The following is a 19,656-nucleotide window of genomic DNA, read 5'->3' on the forward strand; positions in this document are numbered from 1 at the left end:
AGTATTGAATCATGCATTTTGGATATGTAACTTAGCAGGGCACCATTAGTTATGTTTGATAATTAGTGAATTATATCGGTGTGCAATAGGGGATGTCGCTACATGGATGACAAACGAAGAGTTTGACCGCCACAAGCTTTCTGGAGTGAATCTGACGGACATTCTATGTTTACAACAAAGATTTTTACTTCTTTTAACTAGCAATCCTGTGTCTTTGTCTTTAATTTATTAATGACAATTCGAGTTGATCACAAAGCTTTCCGCATCCAACCAGCTAAATGCACAAATCTATAATTCCCAACATAGTGCAAACGCAACCACTGCTAAACATATACTTAAGAGCGTAGATGACATATGGAGCTACTTAGTTCCTTTCATTAAATTTTTTATTTATTGTTGGTGTCTTGTTTCGTTGCATGCTAAAGCCAATAGTTTTGTTGAGTTTCCGTTAGCATAATAAAACTACAAGGAAGAAGGATTGGGTTTGGAATTTCGTGTCACATCAAAATCAGAAATTTCATTAAATCAAATAGCAAGCGTATTTTTTTTAATTGTTTTCTAAATATTCCATATGCCAAATAAACCTACAAAACTCCAATACAATGTCAAGTAGATTTCACTTAATCGAGGAGAAAAAAATAAATTAATAAATAAATAAACAAAATAATTCTACCATCTTTGAAACACATCATTATAATAAATGAATTTTTAAAGTTTTTTTTTTCTCTCTCCTCATTTCTGGAATGCAAAACCTTCGGAACCCCCTTCTGGTTTCAACCCAGTTTCTTGTTTCCGTAACATAAAGTATTATAGTAAAACATTACAAATATAAGATATTACTCATTATTATTATAATACCGGATTAAGTCCAGTTTTGACCCGTAAGTGGTACCCATGATTAACTGTTATCCCAGATTCTATTCATGAATCTGATGAGACAGCGTAGCTGGTGTTTGTTAAGTAATATATTAAATTTCTTTACGTGGAATCTTCATAAACCGAAATCCTATTCATAAACCTGATGAGACAGCGTAGGTGATGTTTGTTGTGTAAGATAGTAAATTTCCTTACGTGAAATCTTCAAAAACCTATCTTGACGCCATTGAAGCGTCCAATTTTCAAGAATTAGTCTAACATGGTGGAGGAATTGCCTGGTTCCATTGCCGCCTGGAAAAACATCCGGCTTCAACCATGGGCAATTCCTCCACCCTTCGCCACTCTTCGCCAGCACCGCCACCCTCTGCCACTGTTCCACATTAATTGCTGATGGGATCTTGTCTGACAGATTTTCGGAGTCCCCTATATTCTATGATCCTTTCCTTTTGAATTTGGACCAAACCGCGCGTTCTACAGCTCCCCTCACCAGCTCGACTCGGTACAGAAACTCCATCCCCGCTCTGCAGCTCACCAATTGCCTCCACAGAAACTCCATCCTGTGCTTTGCAACTCACCACCATTGACTCATCACCAGGCGACAGACAGGCAGCAAACCAAGATCCCCATCACCAGGCGATAGACAGAGGCAGGGTCATTCATCTGGTTCATTTTTCCGCCATTTTTTGTTGTGTGCATGTATGATCGAGGAACAGGGTCTTACTCTTTTCATTTTTCTGCCATTTTTTTGCCATTTTTTGTTGTGTGCATGTATGATCGAGGAACAGGGTCTTACTCTTTTCCTTAATTCCTAGTGGATTGCTATTGATGTCTCAGCCTCACGACTTCTATCATTAAAATGATTTTGTCCCTTCTAAGCCCTTCAATTTCTCCTAGTATATTGTCCAACCTCAACGCAGGCTCCCATGCCATGCTACTGGTCCTGCTGGTAATGATGATGAACATTATCACACCGAGGTACCAAACTGTTCGACATAACAGCTTTGCAATAAAATCACTGAACCCCGAAAGCTAAAAACTAATTCAATAATTAATTATGTGGAGGGGTTCGTAGGCAAATGATCGGTCAGGGGTCTAAAACTAACATTTTGAATTAGGTAACTTGATGATTTACAACACTCTCCCTTCAAGCAAGATCTAAAGCCATGTCGATTGGTCTAGTCTGTTGATTCGAAAAATCTTATCATCTGCCTGTTTTATTATATATAACCTGTCATTTCCATGGGTTAAGGAAAATCCATCGCGCTATCGAACTATCAATTTTATGTAAGAAAGTCAATGGGGCAGGATATGCAAACATTGGGGATGGGGAGAAGGCACTTGGTTATTTTCTCTAAATGCTAAGGGCAAAGATGAGGCCGGACCAGATCAGTTTTGAAAATATTCTAAATTGCATGTTTTGTTTTATCAAATCCAAAAACTATTGAGGAGGATAATGCCCTACTTGATGGATACGATTAAAAGTAGACAAAATATTCTACCAAAATATTTGAGCAAGTCTTTTGTTTCCTATGCAGTGGCTGTGGCTTTATTTCCTAACAGGAAGGCTTCTTTTCATAGCTGTCACTTTCACATAGGTGCGGCCAAACATGGTTTATCAAATATCTAGTGATTCTTATAGTTTGATTTATTGCCACTACCTAGAAAACTATATTATTAGAAGATTTTTACTGCAGACCTACAGAACAACACATGTGGGGGGTTACCATCAGTCACATGACCTGGACTAGGGAAACGACTGGGCAAAGCCAAAGAGCAAGAGTTTGAATCTGTCAGGCCAGGATAGGTAACTCCATGATGGTCTTTTCATTAATGTGCAATCAGATATATACAATGGTGCAACCCTTTGTTTCATTTTCAAAGGGTCCCTTCATCTTTGCATTCTCCTACTTTATTTATTTACAATTTTATTTATAGGGCAGAAATCCCGGAAGATTATGTCCAACATAATCGAATTGTGAAAACTCAAGGCTAACATGAGTTACCTTCTTACACATAAGAGTACCATAATACCAGTGGAAGTGGAAGGGATTGCTTAGAATTATATTGATGAGGAACAATACATTTTCAATACATCCACAATTGAGGTGAATTTCAGGAAATTTTAAAACTCAAAAACAACTTAAAATAGGTAAATGTTGGTTGAACACAGTCAAACTTGCTGAGTAAATTGCGTAAGATCAGTCAAACTTGTTGAGTTCTGGTGACTTTGACAAGATTTAACTGAGTTTTGCTAAAATGAGAAGACTTGGCTTGTTTTGGAGTTGAGCTGAGTGAACTCACTGAGCAGTGGACAAATTTGACAATCTTGTAAAATTGGTTAGCATGCAACATATTGTACAGAATCAACCCCAGGGAGTATATTCATTAAGCTAATGTATTGTCTGCACAATGTAGAACCTTGCATCATCAAGGAAAGCAAAATGATTGACTGCTAGAATCCAATCTCCTTGTGGAGACCACCTTCCACAGGTCAAACACCATGTTTTCATAACTAATAAATCAAACCGGCAAGTAGCTTGACATGACTAGACACTCCACCATATAACCATGGGCACAGGATGACTCTTTGATGCCTTACTAGCACTGAACACTTAACCTAGCTGGAATTTCATGCTACCTGTTATGCAGCAAATGGGAGCAACAAATACAATCATATATCAATTTTTGGCACACGTGTGGGTTGACCCTATATGAACTTGGTGGAAAAAAATCAATTGCAATAGACACACATCAATTTCGACTAGCTAGGTGGTCCATGTGATTAGCAAGGATATTACTATGATGATTGATCTTCCATACCCGTAATATATTCTGGACTTAATAGATCACCCCAGGGACTTTCAACCATGGCACATAGTGAAGCATGATGGATGCAAGAAGTCAAAGTGAGATAATTATAATGGTACCAATAAATATTAGCACATGGTTATTTTGTCTGAATGCTGAGGGCAGGGATGAGTTCGGACCGGATCAGTTTCACTAGTGCTCTTGGTGTTTGTCTTGGCATTGAAGATAGAGGAGGTAAGCAGGTACATGCCTATATTATTAGAACTGGATTTGAGTCTTGTATATTTGTGGGGAGTGCCCTTCTTGACATGTATGCCAGGTGTGGAAGTATGGAGGAAGCAAACAAAGTTTTTAACAATATGTTAGAAAGGAATGTGGTGTCGTGGACTGCCATGATTTTGGGGTATACCCAAAATGTACATGGTGAGGAGTCCCTGAGGTACAAAGATTAATTAAATGGCGAGGTCATGTTTGTGGGAATAGGTTTCAAAACACATTGTAAACAAATTGGATTGTCAAGTTTGAAATATCTATTGGAAATAAAAACATTAAAGAGTATTGAACATTAATATCAAAACCTAAACAATTCACTTGGCAGCCATCTACAGGAATATAACCAGTAAGGAATGTGCCATCATCTCTAACATTTTCAGCCTTTTCTCGCCTCTAAAACAGAAGTCAAGGACACCACTGTTCAATATATTTTGAGATCTGTCTTGATTAGATTTGAATGCAAAATGATATTGTTGTGGATCAACGAAAAAAAAAGAAGGAAAAAAAGACATTTTTTTAAAGATTTGCACATGTTTCATGTATATATGGCAACACATTAGTGGAATGAATTTAATAAGATGAAATTGTGTTGTTCCTAAATGAAGACAGTGAAAGCTTGAGTTGATGATTTTGTACTTTATAGAAACAGTAAGAAAAGGTAATGGAAAAGAATATGTATAGAGTTGGAAATAGCCTTCTATTGTCTTTAAAAGCTGCTTGTTTTATCCTTACTTTGGGGAGATTTTGTCATTAAAGAAAATTCTACGCTGGACTGTAACATAAGGGCAAGAAACCTACCCTTTTATTTGTTTACTTTCAGCAACACCAATTGGAAACTATGATGAGAGATTGTGTCAACCAAGAAAAGCTCAAAGGCAACTAGAGGAGAGGGATAAACAACAAAAAAGAACAATTGTCTGCAAAGCATGCACAATTTTGGGCCTTTCCTCACTTGAACAAGCAAGGGGTTTCTTCTATATATGCTTATTTGGAGCAACAGTAAAAAAGCTAGACAAATTCATTTTCTAGACTTTGGTAGGAGTAGACAGCTCCTCACTTTTCCATTCTCTAGTTCTCAAATCACTACCACCACGCAAGAAAAGGTACTCATGGTAACCTATTGCTAGGATACATTATGGTGCAACCAATTTATGTACTTTTTTTGGACTCTCCCATTTTTCTCGAACATTAATTTCAATTTTAGTTAGAATGTTGCAAAGAAAGAATTGTAAATCAGAGAAACTACTCAAATAATCAAAAGGTGTCGTGAGGCTATCTTAAATTGCACTATATACCCCATAACATCATCAGACAACATATATCGCACTAATTTATCTTTCTGAGCATGCAGGAACTTTTTAAGACCGGTGCACTTAAGAAATCTTACTGTTTTGAAAATTATTCTTGCAAGCTCTGAAATTGAATTTCTAGCTCCACCTTATAACTACTAGTAGGAAATATGACATTGTAACAGTCATAGGGATACTTATATCTAACAATATCGAAAGCATTCAATTTGGTTCTGATACTCCAACAAAATTTGTCAGTCAGTCTTACATTGAATTTGTGAAAAAAATTATCTGCTTTTTTGAATTATATATGATTGAAAAACATGTTGAGTATTAGGAAATAGATAATTGTCTACTTGTTTAACATGAATTTATTGTTATCTTATTTTTCAGGTTTTTGAAGTGTAAAAAATGGTGCAAAAGTGGCGTTTATTCATTGAAGTGTCATGCTTTCCAAATCCAGGTTGAGCAGTTGTTAAATTCGTCCTTTACAATATGGCAACAAATCATTTATTTCATGGAAAGAGAGAAGTGCCTAGAATGACGACAAACAATGAGGCATATTACATTGCCCTTGTTGAAGGGCTAAAAGAGGCAAAACAACATGATGTCAATGATATTGAAGTCTTCACCAACTCGGAGTTGATATGTAATCAGATGAAAGGCATCTATCGGGTTCGGAAGGAAAATTTAAAACCTCTTCATAAGGAAGCAATAAATTGGAGTTGTCAATTTCAACATTTTACCATCAATCGCTCTGTAGATATTGAAAAGATGGCCACTGATATAATGTCCAGAGCATTTTTAAGCATATATGTAGATATCAAATATGACGTAGGATCACCATCCACTGCAATAGAAATCATTAATCACCATAAATATAGATCCCCTTTGTGCGAATGGGTTGTTGTTATCATTTTTCTTGAGTCTATCACAGCATGGTTCTTTCACTAAAGAAAAATATGTTAATGTTTTGCTTTTCCCCAACATGCAACGATTATGGTTTTTGTATGGTAGACAAATTTATGGACAAATGTAATATATTCCATGTACATGGACAAATGTATTTTGAGAAAAGTAAGTGGTTCATGGTTTTGTGATTATCATTAATACATTATGGTATTGTCTGATCCATCCAAACAGCTTCTCAGATCTTTATTTCTGGAGAGATATTGATATGTTATGTGATTTGTTCATTGGTTGTTGATCAGCGATGAAAGGTTTGTTTATTATGTTTATAAGGAATTTATTCTTCATAACACTATTATTTCTCAATCACCCAGTCACTCTTCCCGTCTCCACCTTGGATTTCATCCCAATAATTTTCCCAGATCACAACTCTATTTTGGCTTGACTTATTTATATTTCAGATCTTATGCTTATGGATTTATCATGACAGTAAGGACCTAGTCTTTTTAAATCAAAGCAAATCTTGCTCATGCTCAGTGTGTCATAAGTTAGGAAATGTCAATATTTCTCCAAGAAATCACATCCATCATGATGGTCTACTATGCTAAATCTCCCATGTGACCACTCCACTTCCTCCAAATCTTGCACTAGTTTTTCCTCTACAAAGGGATTCTTAGATAAAAACTAGAATATCTATGAAAGGGTGACCATAGTATCATGCCCTGCTTTAACAAAGTTTAGAATTGCATCTTACACTTTTTTTGTCTTTTTTAATGTATACTTATAGATTCTCCTCAGAAAAACAATATTGACAACAAATCAAATTTTACCTTACCTTTATATGCATTCATGAGATTTATGGGGTTTTGTATGATGGAATAAGAAAAATTAGTCCAAAAATGATATCTGAATCAATATGGATAGACACAGCCAAATTTGAGACTAGACCAGGATCTGAGTTTTGCAAGAAATTGAATTGTAGAGTGTGGGAAGGGAACTGATAAAAAAATATCCTATCATTGTAGTCTCCTAGCGTTGTGCACACCCTCTATATTCTATTTACAATCCCAATCAAATTCTACATATGATGTTTTTAATTACAGTGGGAAGAGACAAAATTGTGAAGCTCTCCTCCTTACAAGAATGCATGTGATAATGATTTAATGATGGTAGCATCTAATAAGAAATCATGTGAATCCATGTGAATCCAAACCATTATATACAAATATGCAAAGTTTTTCAAGTATATAGCAAGGGTGCATATAACCAATATAACACTAAGTGAAATCCAATCTGAACCAAAATACAACAACAAAGAGGCTTTGAATGGCCTCTAGAGTCCAAAAATAAAAATAGTATTAATTAATAAATATTAAATATAGTATATACTCTAGACTCTACAATCTAATCATAGGAGAGAATCATCTAAATTCTCATCATCTACATATTCAACATGACTATATAGCAACTAACACCTCCTAATAGCAGGAAAAACATCTTCATAACAGTCCAAGAAATTATGAAAATCAACCCTTGAATCAACTCCAAACTAGCCCAGGAAATTCTAAAATAAACCCTACAATCAGGTCCAAATCAGCCCAAGAAACTCAGCTCAAAAACTCTCCAAATCATCCCTTCAATCAACTCTCCAAATCATCCCAACAAATTCTTCAAAACAACCCTTCAGGAGTTCAAAAAACTCTCCAAATCAACCCAAGGCTCAACTCAAAAATGTTAGGTCCCTATACGACTAGTGTAACCCCTTATTGTTATTAGTGCAGGCCCCTTATTATATTTTTGTACCCATGTATTCCCCATATTGTTATTATTGTGCTCCATAGAAGCCCACTATTGTTATTATTCTGCCCTTACATTATTATCATTATGTCAGCTTTGAATATATTATGACCCCTTAGACTCCTATATATAGAAAGGAAGTCTTTTCATTTGTATCATCTTAGCATTATTCATTTGTGTAATGTAAAGGAGGTCGCCCCTTGAAGAGGCTTATTTCTAAGGAGTTGATCTATCTTTCCTATCTTTTTGTGCACTGGTTTCATAACTTTTGGTATCCGAGCTTTGGATTCTAGGGTTTCGCTGCTCCAAATAGGTCATCGTGGAATTTGCACTATAACTTTTTGTCTGTGATGTTGCAGACACTAAAATCAAAACCCGTTTGGGCTAAAATCGTTCTTAACCTCGGGTCCGAATTTCAGAGATTTTTGCGCTATATTTGCGGAGATATGATCTGAGGAAGTTCGCCCTTTTTGCAGAATCTTGAATTTCATTCCAAACAAGTGACCTGGGGAAAATAGTCATAGATTTTGTTTTGAGCATCATATTGAAATTTCATAAGAAGTTAAGGAAAGACGACAGGTTGTAGTTTCCGGTATATAGTTCTTAGATACTAAGGTCAAAACAGTGACACGTGGCACTTCATACAATTTCGCTCTTCTAAAAAGGTATATAATCAGGTCATCTTGGGAGATTGTGCATAACTCTTTTTTGGAGAATCTAAATTTGATCAGACTGGTGGCATTGGAAAGAGGACACAGAGGGCTACTGTAGGTTTCAATTTTAGAACTTAAAGATCTGAAAGTACAGAGTTACAATTGTTTCAAGATCGAGCTCCTAAAATCAAGAAAAAGCGAGATCAGGAAGTTTGGTGGCAAGGATCCGGTAAATTGGATACTACAGATGGAGAAATAATCGATCTACAGGAGGTGAAACTATTACAAAAGGTACGTATTGCATCTTCATATTTAGAACCAGATCAATTTCTATGGTATAAAGGGCTTTGTTCTCGTAAACCACTTGTTACATGGTCAATTTTCATGGAGGAAATGATAACACATTATGAGGATACAAAGAGAAACTCCTTTTTTAGCCAATTGATAAATCTCAAACAAAAGCGTTCAATGGAAGAGAAGATTGAGGACTTTCAAAAATTGAATAGAAGGGTAAATTATATTCCAGAGAAACAAAGGATTGATGTCTTCATAGGGAATTTAAAGGATAACGTTCAACATGAGGTTTGTTTTTGGGAACCTGATTCATTGGAGGAGGCATTCGAGTTGGCAAGAAAAATTGAAAGCGAAATTATGGAAACAAGGAATCCCACCACTCATGACTTTAATTATGGAATTTTTTCTTCTACTAGCCTTCCACAACCTACAAGGCTTACACCACAACAATTGGAAGAAAAAATAGAAAAAGGCCTTTGTTACAATTGTGATAGCAAATGCACTAAAGGTCATAAGTGTGCTGAGAAGAAACTATTTTACATAGAGTATGAAGAGGAGGAAGAAAAGGATCAAGAAACATCAAAAGAAAAGGATATACACCAGGACCCAACCCTAGAGAAAGAATAAATGAATCTGACCATATCTTGTAAAGCATTGGAAAGAATTACCACTCCTCAAAATATCAAGATAGAAGGACATATCAAGAAGAAAAATGTTCAAGAAGTGAAAGATCACGTCGAGCATCAAGAAATGAATCCAACCATATCTTGTAAAGCATTGGAAGAAATTACCACTCCTCAAACTCTAAAGATATAAGGACATATCAAGAAGAAAAAGGTTCAAGAAGTGAAAGATCACATCGAGCATCAACAACAAGTTCTCCAACTTTTAAAGGATAATGCCACTTTGATGCAGAATTGAATGAAACAATAGGTAGATCAACATCGCAGTGAAATTTTTTTTGATGTAGGTGATTGGGTATTTTTACGGCTACATCTCAAGCAAGCTATTTATGAGAAGGAAATGTTGGAAATACTACATGCACTTAAGAAATGGCTAACTTACCCAATGGGAAGACACTTCGAGGTAAAAATGGATCATGATAGTCTTAAATACTTTTTAGAACAAATATTATCTTTAGAAGAACAGAAAAAATGGGTCACAAATATGTTGGGTTATGACTTTTACATCATCTATAGAAAAGGGAAGCAAAATTTTGTTGTAGATGCACTCTCAAGAAAGCATGAGGATGCGGAAGCATTGTATTGTGCTATTTCTATTATCCAACCAAATTGGATAAACAAAGCAAGGTATGAAGGGAAGAAGGACAAAGAAGTGTGGCCACTCATTCAAAAGTTGCAGAAGATCCCAGTTCAAACAATATTTCCAGAACTTGATGAGGAAGGAAAAATCATATTGGATCCTGGAGCAGTCACAGAAATAAGAACCTGACAGCTACGAAATTGATCAATTTTAGAGTATCTGATCAAGTGGAAGAACTTACTAGCTGAAGATTCCACATGGGAGGACAATAATTTTATACAGGAGCATCAAGAACTACTCAAGCGTTGAGGAAAAGACTTTTTGAAGGAAGGGGGCATGTTAGGTCCCTATACTACTAGCGTAACCCCTTATTGTTACTAGTACAACCCCCTTATTACATTGTTGTGCCCATGTAGTCCCCATATTGTTATTATTGTGCCCCATAGAAGCCCACTATTGTTATTATTGTTCTCTTACATTATTATTATTATGTCGACTTTGAATATATTATGACCCCTTAGACTCCTATATATAGAAAGGAAGTCTTTTCATTTGTATCTTCTAAGAATTATTCATTTGGGTAATGTAAAGGAGGTTTCCCCCTCAAAGAGGCTTATTTCTAAGGCATTGATCTATCTTTTATATCTTTTTTATGAGCTGGTTTCATAACAAAAAATTCCAAATTTCTCAATGAATTGTATGAGTGAAATGGAGGGTGGGGACGTCTTTAAATAGCATTAGCAGGGACCTAGGGTTAGGTTTAGTGTAGTCAATCACCACTTGGAATCAAGCATTGGCTTCTCTACTAGTCTCACTTAGTCCATGGTCCTTGATGTCTTGTAATGTGCCTCCACAACGGATATTTTTTTCTCTTGAGCCTACTATCTTTCTAAAATAGTGTTTTTCAATTATTGTAGCATTAGACTTTTAGTATTTGGGAGGATATTCTATTTTAGATTCTAAACAAGATATGGGTGAGATGAAAGTGAAGAGTAGAGGTGTTGACAAGGTACAAAAGATGTTTCACTGTGGCGGGGTTTTTCTAAATAATATGTGGGTGAGATAGAGGAGAAAAGCATAGGTGCTGACAAGGTACAAGAGTTATTGGGTAAAAAACCCTGCCATAATGAAATTAGGGACATGGCATGGAGAATGTATACCTCAAAGAATATCATAAATATTTCCTAGGATTCACCCTATATCATAAGAGAACCAACCTAAAGTGAGAGTAAGTGTTGTTGATGTGACATTAGGAAATGTTTTTGAGTTCCCCCTAGAGTTGCACTTGTTTTTGGGGATTTATAAATTTAGGTACAATTTTGGTTGGTACTATATTCTATCCAAGGCCCAACATCATTCAAGAATCATTAAATAGGCTAAAAAGGAATCATATAAGACATTTATCCTAATTCATTATCATCCCATCAAGCTTGAGATTAGAAGAATGCATAGGAAAATAATAGAACTCAATGATCCTAATAGAATATTTAGTAGGTGACATACTCCACGCTTTGTCACAATGTACTAACTAAAGCGGGAGAATAAGAAAATGTTGTATTGCTGCTCACTTTGTGGAAAAGAAGTGTTAGAGAACATGCTCAACATCTTAAGTCAAAGGCTCACATTGTGCGTGCTTCTGAAATGCCAGATTCCTGAAGTGATGGCATTACTATCATTAAGCCACTACCAAAACATGCAGCAAACGGGACATATTTTGTCATCAAATCTTCTTCTTCTGTGAATGAAGAGTGTTTTCCTTCAATGGCTAGCAAGCCATATTACCTCAAAAAAATCCAAATTAGTTCTCAGAGTGCTTTTCAATTGTAATGTGAATAGAGTATGCCATTTATTTTCCATAACCCTTCAAAGGTGGCAAGAAATTGTGCTATTACTATTAAAAATGTGACAAAATGTTTCATGTCATTGAAAAATTATATTTCTGGAGTTCAACAACAAAGCCTCATAAAAAAATTTCTTCGATGGTTGGCAAGCCATATTATCTCAAAAAAATCCAAATTAGTTCTCAGAGTGCTTTTCAATTGCAAGTCCTACATGATGTTGCCTCTCTTGGTATGATGCTTCAAACAAGGAACATCTACTAGTCTCAATACCATCTAACAGACATCATTCTTTAGGATGAATTTGTAGTCCTCTACCATGGTATCCTACCATACTCTCTCACCTGCTACCACCTCAAAACTAAAAGACTCCGTTGGACATAAATTGTCATTGATGTCAATATGGAAATATTATGGATACTAGAGGATGACATAAAGCCAAGGGGATGCAGAGCAGATTCATGAAGAGACAGGAGCAAAGGCCATCAGGATAGCTGAGCCAAGAGGTGGTCTTTGAAAGACACTGCCAAGCCAAGAGGAGTAGATGGAGACGAGAGGAGCAGACAGAGCATATCGGAGCCAAGAGGAGCAAAAGGAGCCAAGAGGAGTGGACCAAGCCAGAGGAGCCACATATATCGGAGGAGTGCCAGAGCAAGAGGAGCCATCGGAGGAGCCACAGGAGCGAACAGAATGGACCGAGAGGAGCAGATGGAGCAAGAGGAGCCAAGAGGAGCCATATATATATTACAAACAAATAGGGCCATCGGAGTCATATGATTGAAGCCTTGGGAGTAATTTCTTTTTTATACAGACTCCTTAAATCATTTTACAAGTGCTATATCGAATATCTCTGTTTACACAGAGAATTCAAAATATTTCCCCTTAGGTGGGATAGTGGTGGAGTTGAAATAATATTAATTTTGGTCCAGACCTATATCGGGTCCGGAAACCAAATATCGCATCGGAGGAGAGGCCTCGGAACCGCCGAAGTGTATGCTCTGAAATCCCAGAGCCGAAGTATTATGAAGTACAGTGGATAAGGATTTCGGGTCCGAAATCAATATCGCATCGGAGGAGTGGAGCCTTTCGCAATCACCGAATTGTATGCTCCGACAGACCGGAGCCGAACCATTATAAAGGGAGCATAAAGTAATATCGGGTCCGCAAAGGCCTTTGGGACAGTTAAGTGTAGGCTCCGACTGTCCGGAGCCGAAATATTATAAAACAGAGCCTAAAGGAGCATTGGGTCCGCAGACCCATTACATTGCAAATCTGCCGATAGGGAACTGCGATAGGTCGGACCCGAAATCTCTTTAGAAGGGAGCTTAAAGGAGTATCGGGTCTGCAGACCCATTACATTGCAAATCTGCCGATAGGCCGGACCCGAAATCTCTTTCGAAGCGAGCTTAAAGGAGTGTCGGGTCCGCAGACCCTTTGTATTACAAAGTCGCCAAGGTGAACTCGCCGAATTGACGGAGCCGAAATTTGAATAGGCTGGATCATAAAAGGGTGTCGGGTCTGTCACATCGGAAGAGGCTATTCTATTGTTTACAGCGAACGCCGATGTTCATCGGATCCGAAACCAGTATAGAAGGGAGTCTAAAAGAGCATCGGGTCCACTCCTCATCGAAGGTCGGAGTAAAGGGATTTAATGTGGTCGCCGAAATCCGGACCCGCGGATAACTATAAAGGCGGGCGGATAAGATTTGAAATCCGCGAATGTTCATTTGAGCGTATTTAAACGGGTTCTTGTGTAGTAATGTATATGGGACCGAAATCTTTATAAGCGGGTTTTATGTTAGTTCAGTGTATTTATATAATATGGTTATATATGGCCATGAGGGGTTTTATGGTAATTCCATATATGTCTATAAGTGTGGCGGGTTGATTAAAGCGCTCAGTGATGGTTGATTAAAGGCTCGGTTGGTGGCTTCCGATGGTTGATTATAAAGCACCGATAAAAGAGGGTTGTGATTCTGAGTAAGTCCAAGGTTTATAGAAGGCACATAGCCTAAGGAAAGCTTTCGATAGACATAAAAGCAGTGATAAAAGGGTGGCTCCGATTCTTAAGTATGGAGGCGAAAATACTGTGAGGAACAGTCCCGGTAGTGCGGGAGACCAAATCATGGCGACTATGATTGTGATAAGGACATGGTTGTCCGTTAAAAAATTCCATTCCTGTGTATGCCCACAATCATTGGCAAAGCAACGTTGTTACAAGTTTTTGAACTTGTGTTCTTTATGGATGACTCGATCCTTGCTCATTGATTCAACGTGTCTTGTGAAAACGAATGGACAGAGGAAGCTACAGCGACAAACAAGCCAACAAGTGAGGAAGCTAAAGCAGGCGAGAAGGAAGCCGAAGAGCCAGCAAGAAAGAGGAAATGAATGGACAAAGATAGGTATGCATAAAACAGTAAACAGAGGACTGCATGTGTAGTGATGGTTGTTGCAAACAAACCAGAATATGAGATAGCAGAAGCAGCAGAGGTAGCGGAGCATTGTTTGAATTTTCTAGTGAACACTGCTGCAGCTGTTGAACACTGTTGGAGCTGCTGTGGGGGTGAAGAACCAGAGTGTGAGGTAGTAAAAGTAGCAGAGGCTGTAGAGGCTGCAGAAGCAGCGGAGGTTATAGAGGCAGCAGCAGCAGAAAAGGCTATTGGAGACTATGCATGGGCAGTGTGCAGAGCTGTGAAGACTCACCCATAAGAAGACATGGTTGTCATTGATACTGTAGTTTGGAGACTACAGTGAAGCTGTAAATAGACAGAACTCAGCAGAGAAGAGTTCTAAGAGCAGAAGGATTGGAGTCCTTGGGGTTGGAGCCTTAAAAGTGAGAAGGATGGGAGTCCTTGAGGCTGGTGCCTCAGAAGTGAGATTGGATTGGAGTCCTTGGGGTTAGTGCCTCAAAAGCAGGAAGGATTGAAGTCCTTGGGAGTTGGTGCTCTTAAGTCCAAGATTGGTGTCTTGGGAAAATAGAGTTGGTGCTCTGGAGGTTGGAGCCTCACCAAAGCCCAAGTTGGAGCTTCGCAACCAATTGTGACCATATATATATATATTGTATTTATTTTACTACATAGTTATATTAATAAAAGCATTTATTCTTGTTGTTCATATTGTGTTCTAAATATATATGTTTTAACTGGTAAAACAATAGTGGGAAAAAGAAATACTGATTCACCCCCCCCAGTATTTCCAACAATTGGTATCAGAGCAGGTTCCTTCATTCAAAGCTTAACAGCTTGAAGGTTGACTCTCAGAACAAAAATGGCAAGATCAAGGAAGAAAGTCTCCAATCCTCCTAAGGATGTGTCTCCCTCTACTACTAAAATAGAAGACAATGAATTTGAGGAGGCTCCAAGGCTCAATGGGAACTTTAATATATGGGAAGTAATAATGAGGAATTTCTTTCAGACTCAAGGCTTTGAAATCTGGAAATCTGTCATTGATGATAGCAGTATGGATGAAAAATCCAAGAAGTACAATGCAAAAGCAGTAAAGGCAATCTTGAATGGGCTACCTGATTCTGTAAAGAACAATCTAGGAAAATGTTCATTAGCAAAGGGTATATGGGACAAACTTCATGACCTTCACTCAAAAGGAGCATTGAACATGAACATCAATCAAGAAGATAATGGAAATCTAGAAGGAAATCTAGAACCCATCATAGAAGCTGAAAATAAGAATGATGACATCAAGGCTGTAGCAGACCAAAAAGATGAAGAGAATGAAAAAGACTTCGTAGAAGAACTCCTTGCTCGACTTATGACTGTCATGGAAGAGAATAATAATTTGAAAAAAGAAAATGAGGCACTTAAGAAGATAGCTCCAGTTGGTGACCAAGATCAAACAAGGAAGAAAGTTGATCTCATCAAGCTTCAAGTACAAGAAAGGGATGAAGAGCTTGCCAAGCTTAAGAAGGGATATCATAAAACAAAGAAGTAGGAAGATATCTTGTCAAGTCAACTTGAACAAAGGCACAAGAGTGTGAACAAACTTGAAGAAGAGATTGGTCAGTACAAGGTAGAGGTCTCATCCCTTAAGTCTCAATTACAAGAAGCCAGGAAACAGGCACAAGGAGTTGAGAAGAGAATGGAGTGTAGTCAAGCAAAGAATGAAGAAATCTTCAAAATGAAGTCAGATATCATCTCCCTTAAAATAGTAGCAGCTGAAGCTACTCGTAGCAAGGAAGAAACTGAGGAACAACTTGCAAAGAAGAATAATGAGTGTGAAAGATTGGAAGAAGAGATTGTCCTCCTCAGGAAAAAGGTTGAAGGGATGAACAAAATCATGAAGAGCTCTCAGGCCTTGGATGACATGCTCAGCTATCACAGATATCCATCTGATAAATCAGGTCTCGGATATTTAGGTGAATCCTCAAACAAGAATGAACATGCTTTAAACAAAAGAGATGTGAAGAAGCCAGAAAGAAATGGTGATGCTCCCAGCTCCAGCAAAGGCAAGGAGAAAAATCAAGGCTACAATAGAAGAAATCCTGCTCCAAGAAGAAAACCCGCTCCAAGAAGAAATATAGATGATGACAAAGATGCGAGAGGCAATGGTTATCATCAAAGGATCTCAAGGCAGCAAGGCTTCAGAAGTACACCAAAGAAACCTCCATCTCCCAGGTACCAAAGTTCATTTTTTGGTTATTGTTATTCCTGTTCAAACTTTGGTCATATGGAAAAATACTGTAAAGTATATCATAAAGATAGATGTTGTGGTCCCCAACCATCTCATAGAGATATATGCTATAGCCTCCGACAACCTCCAAGAAACAATTTTGAAAGAGGAAACCATGAATTCTTATTCATGTACAATGTAGAATGCCTCAAGTGTCATAACATTGGTCATATAGCACGAGATCGTAACTTTACATGGGCTCTTACACAAGCTAGAACCATGCAAAAGAAGAAAATCACACAAGTATGGAGAAGGAAGGAAATACAATCCGAAAGTCCCTTGAGTTCTTCAGCCAACAGCATGTATCATTGGCCTAAATTCTGACAATCTAAGCATTTTATAAGAAGACTCTGCCAAGAGGTGATGATGCATACAGTTAGGGGGAGCCTATCATGTTTCAGAAGCACTCCATTGAAGCATATGATCTTGTAACCATTCTTTGCACTGTTGTTAAAGAAATAGGGCAAACATACATGGTGTTGTTATCACAGAGATTTATGTCTTAACTCAGGAATTTAATGTGAGAACAGATAAATTCTGGACACTAATAGAGGAAGTCTTCAAACAAACAGATACATCTGGAATGGAGGTCGAAGTAAGAGCAACTAGCAGCATATAACAAATTGAAGCATTGTAAAAGGATGCAGATCAGCAATTGGATTTAAAAGGCAGTCACAGATTGGATATTTGAATCTGCAGAGATATGTACAAGAACGAAAGGAAAAGATGGCTCACAGGAAGGAGAATGTTGTGTAGTCAAGCATAACTGAAACTGATACAGATCACTTAAGGAATATAGCAACAGCAAGGCACAACTCCTCACATTTTTGTCTAAATGCAATGATGATTGAATACTAGATGGCAGTAACTTAAGGGGAAGCACAAAGACACAAATAAACTCAGATCTGAAGAAAGACAATCTCAGGAGCAGTTTCTATCTTGATTCGAACTCTGAAGGTCTCTAGATTCTGCCTATGGAGACATCAATATGGATTGAGCATGAAAGACTGGACTTGGACACCTGTGTATGGCCATTTGCAATCTGAATGAAAGCATTAAAGTAGAGCATCCTGAAGCATTGTTGAAGCCATGATAAAGCAGTTCTGAGACATGAAGATGATAAAGAATCAATTCTTCTATCTTGAAGAAGAAGAGCACTACGACAGGGGGAGTCACAGACCCATGAAGATCTACCATTCATGAAGAACAGAAGCAGTTTGATAGGAGGAGTCCCAGAGCACTCCTTTGCCATTGATGTCAAAGGGAGAGAGAAGAAGAATATTGCCATCAATAACAAAGGGGGGGATTGTTGGAAACAGATTGCAATTGATGTCAATATGGAAATATTCTGGATACTAGAGGATGACATGAAGCCAAGGGGATGCAGAGCAGATTCATGAAGAGATGGGAGCAAAGGCCATCAGGATAGCCGAGCCATATATATATCTATATATATATATATATGTATATATATATATATATATGTATATATATATATATATATATATATATATATATATATATATGTATATATATATATATATGTATATATATATGTATATATATGTATATATATATATATATATATTTATATATATATATATATATATATATATATATATATATATATATATATATATATATATATATATAGATATATGTATATATATATATACATATATACATATATACATATGTATATCTATATATATATATATATATATATATATATATATATATATATATATATATGCGGAAACAGACTGGACCGAGAGGAGCAGATGGAGCAAGAGGAGCCAAGAGGAGCCATATATATATTACAAACAAATAGGGCCATCAGAGTCATATGATTGAAGCCTTGGGAGTCATTTCTTTTTTATACAGACTCCTTAAATCATTTTACAAGTGCTATATCGAATATCTCTGTTTACACAGAGAATTCAAAATATTTCCCCTTAGGTGGGACAGTGGTGGAGTTGAAAGAATATTAATTTTGGTCCCGATGCATATTGGGTCCGGAAACCAAATATCGCATCGGAGGAGAGGCCTCAGAACCACCGCAGTGTATGCTTCGAAATCCCAAAGCTGAAGTATTATGAAGTACAACGGATAAGGATTTCAGGTTCAAAATCAATATCGCATCAGAGGAGTGGAGCCTTTCGCAATCACCGTAGTGTATGCTCCGACAGACCGGAGCCGAACCATTATAAAGGGGAGCATAAAGTAATATCGGGTCCGCAAAGGCCTTTGGGACAGTTAAGTGTAAGCTCCAACTGTCCGGAGCCGAAATATTATAAAACAGAGCCTAAAGGAGCATCGGGTCCACAGACCCATTACATTGCAAATCTGCCTATAGGTAACTGCCGATAGGCCGGACCCGAAATCTCTTTAGAAGGGAGCTTAAAGGAGTATCGGGTCCGCAGACCCATTACATTGCAAATCTGCCGACAGGGAACTGCCGATAGGCCGGACCCGAAATCTCTTTAGAAGGGAGCTTAAAGGAGTGTCACTGTCCGCAGACCCTTTGTATTACAAAGCCGCCAAGGTGAACTCGCCGAATTGACGGAGCCGAAATTTGAATAGGCTGGATCATAAAAGGGTGTCGGGTCCGTCGCATCGGAAGAGGCTGTTCTATTGTTTACAGCGAACGCCGATGTTCATTGGACTCGAAACCAGTATAGAAGAGAGTCTAAAAGAGCATCGGTTCTGCTCCTCATCGGAGGTCGGAGTAAAGGGATTTATTGTGATCGCCGAAATCCAGACCCGCCAATAACTACAAAGGCGGGTGGATAAGATTTGAAATCCGCGAATGTTCATTTGAGCGTATTTAAATGGGTTCCTGTGTAGTAATGTATATGGGACCGAAATCTTTATAAGCGGGTTTTATGTTAGTTCTGTGTATTGATATTATATGGTTATATATGGCCATGAGGGGTTTTACGGTAATTCCATATATGTCTATATGTGTAGCGG

Source organism: Pinus tabuliformis, chromosome 2_1, assembly GCF_031772625.1.
Source record: "Pinus tabuliformis cultivar Carrire ecotype Pingquan chromosome 2_1, CPIR1, whole genome shotgun sequence".
In the NCBI taxonomy this organism is placed as follows: domain Eukaryota; kingdom Viridiplantae; phylum Streptophyta; class Pinopsida; order Pinales; family Pinaceae; genus Pinus; species Pinus tabuliformis.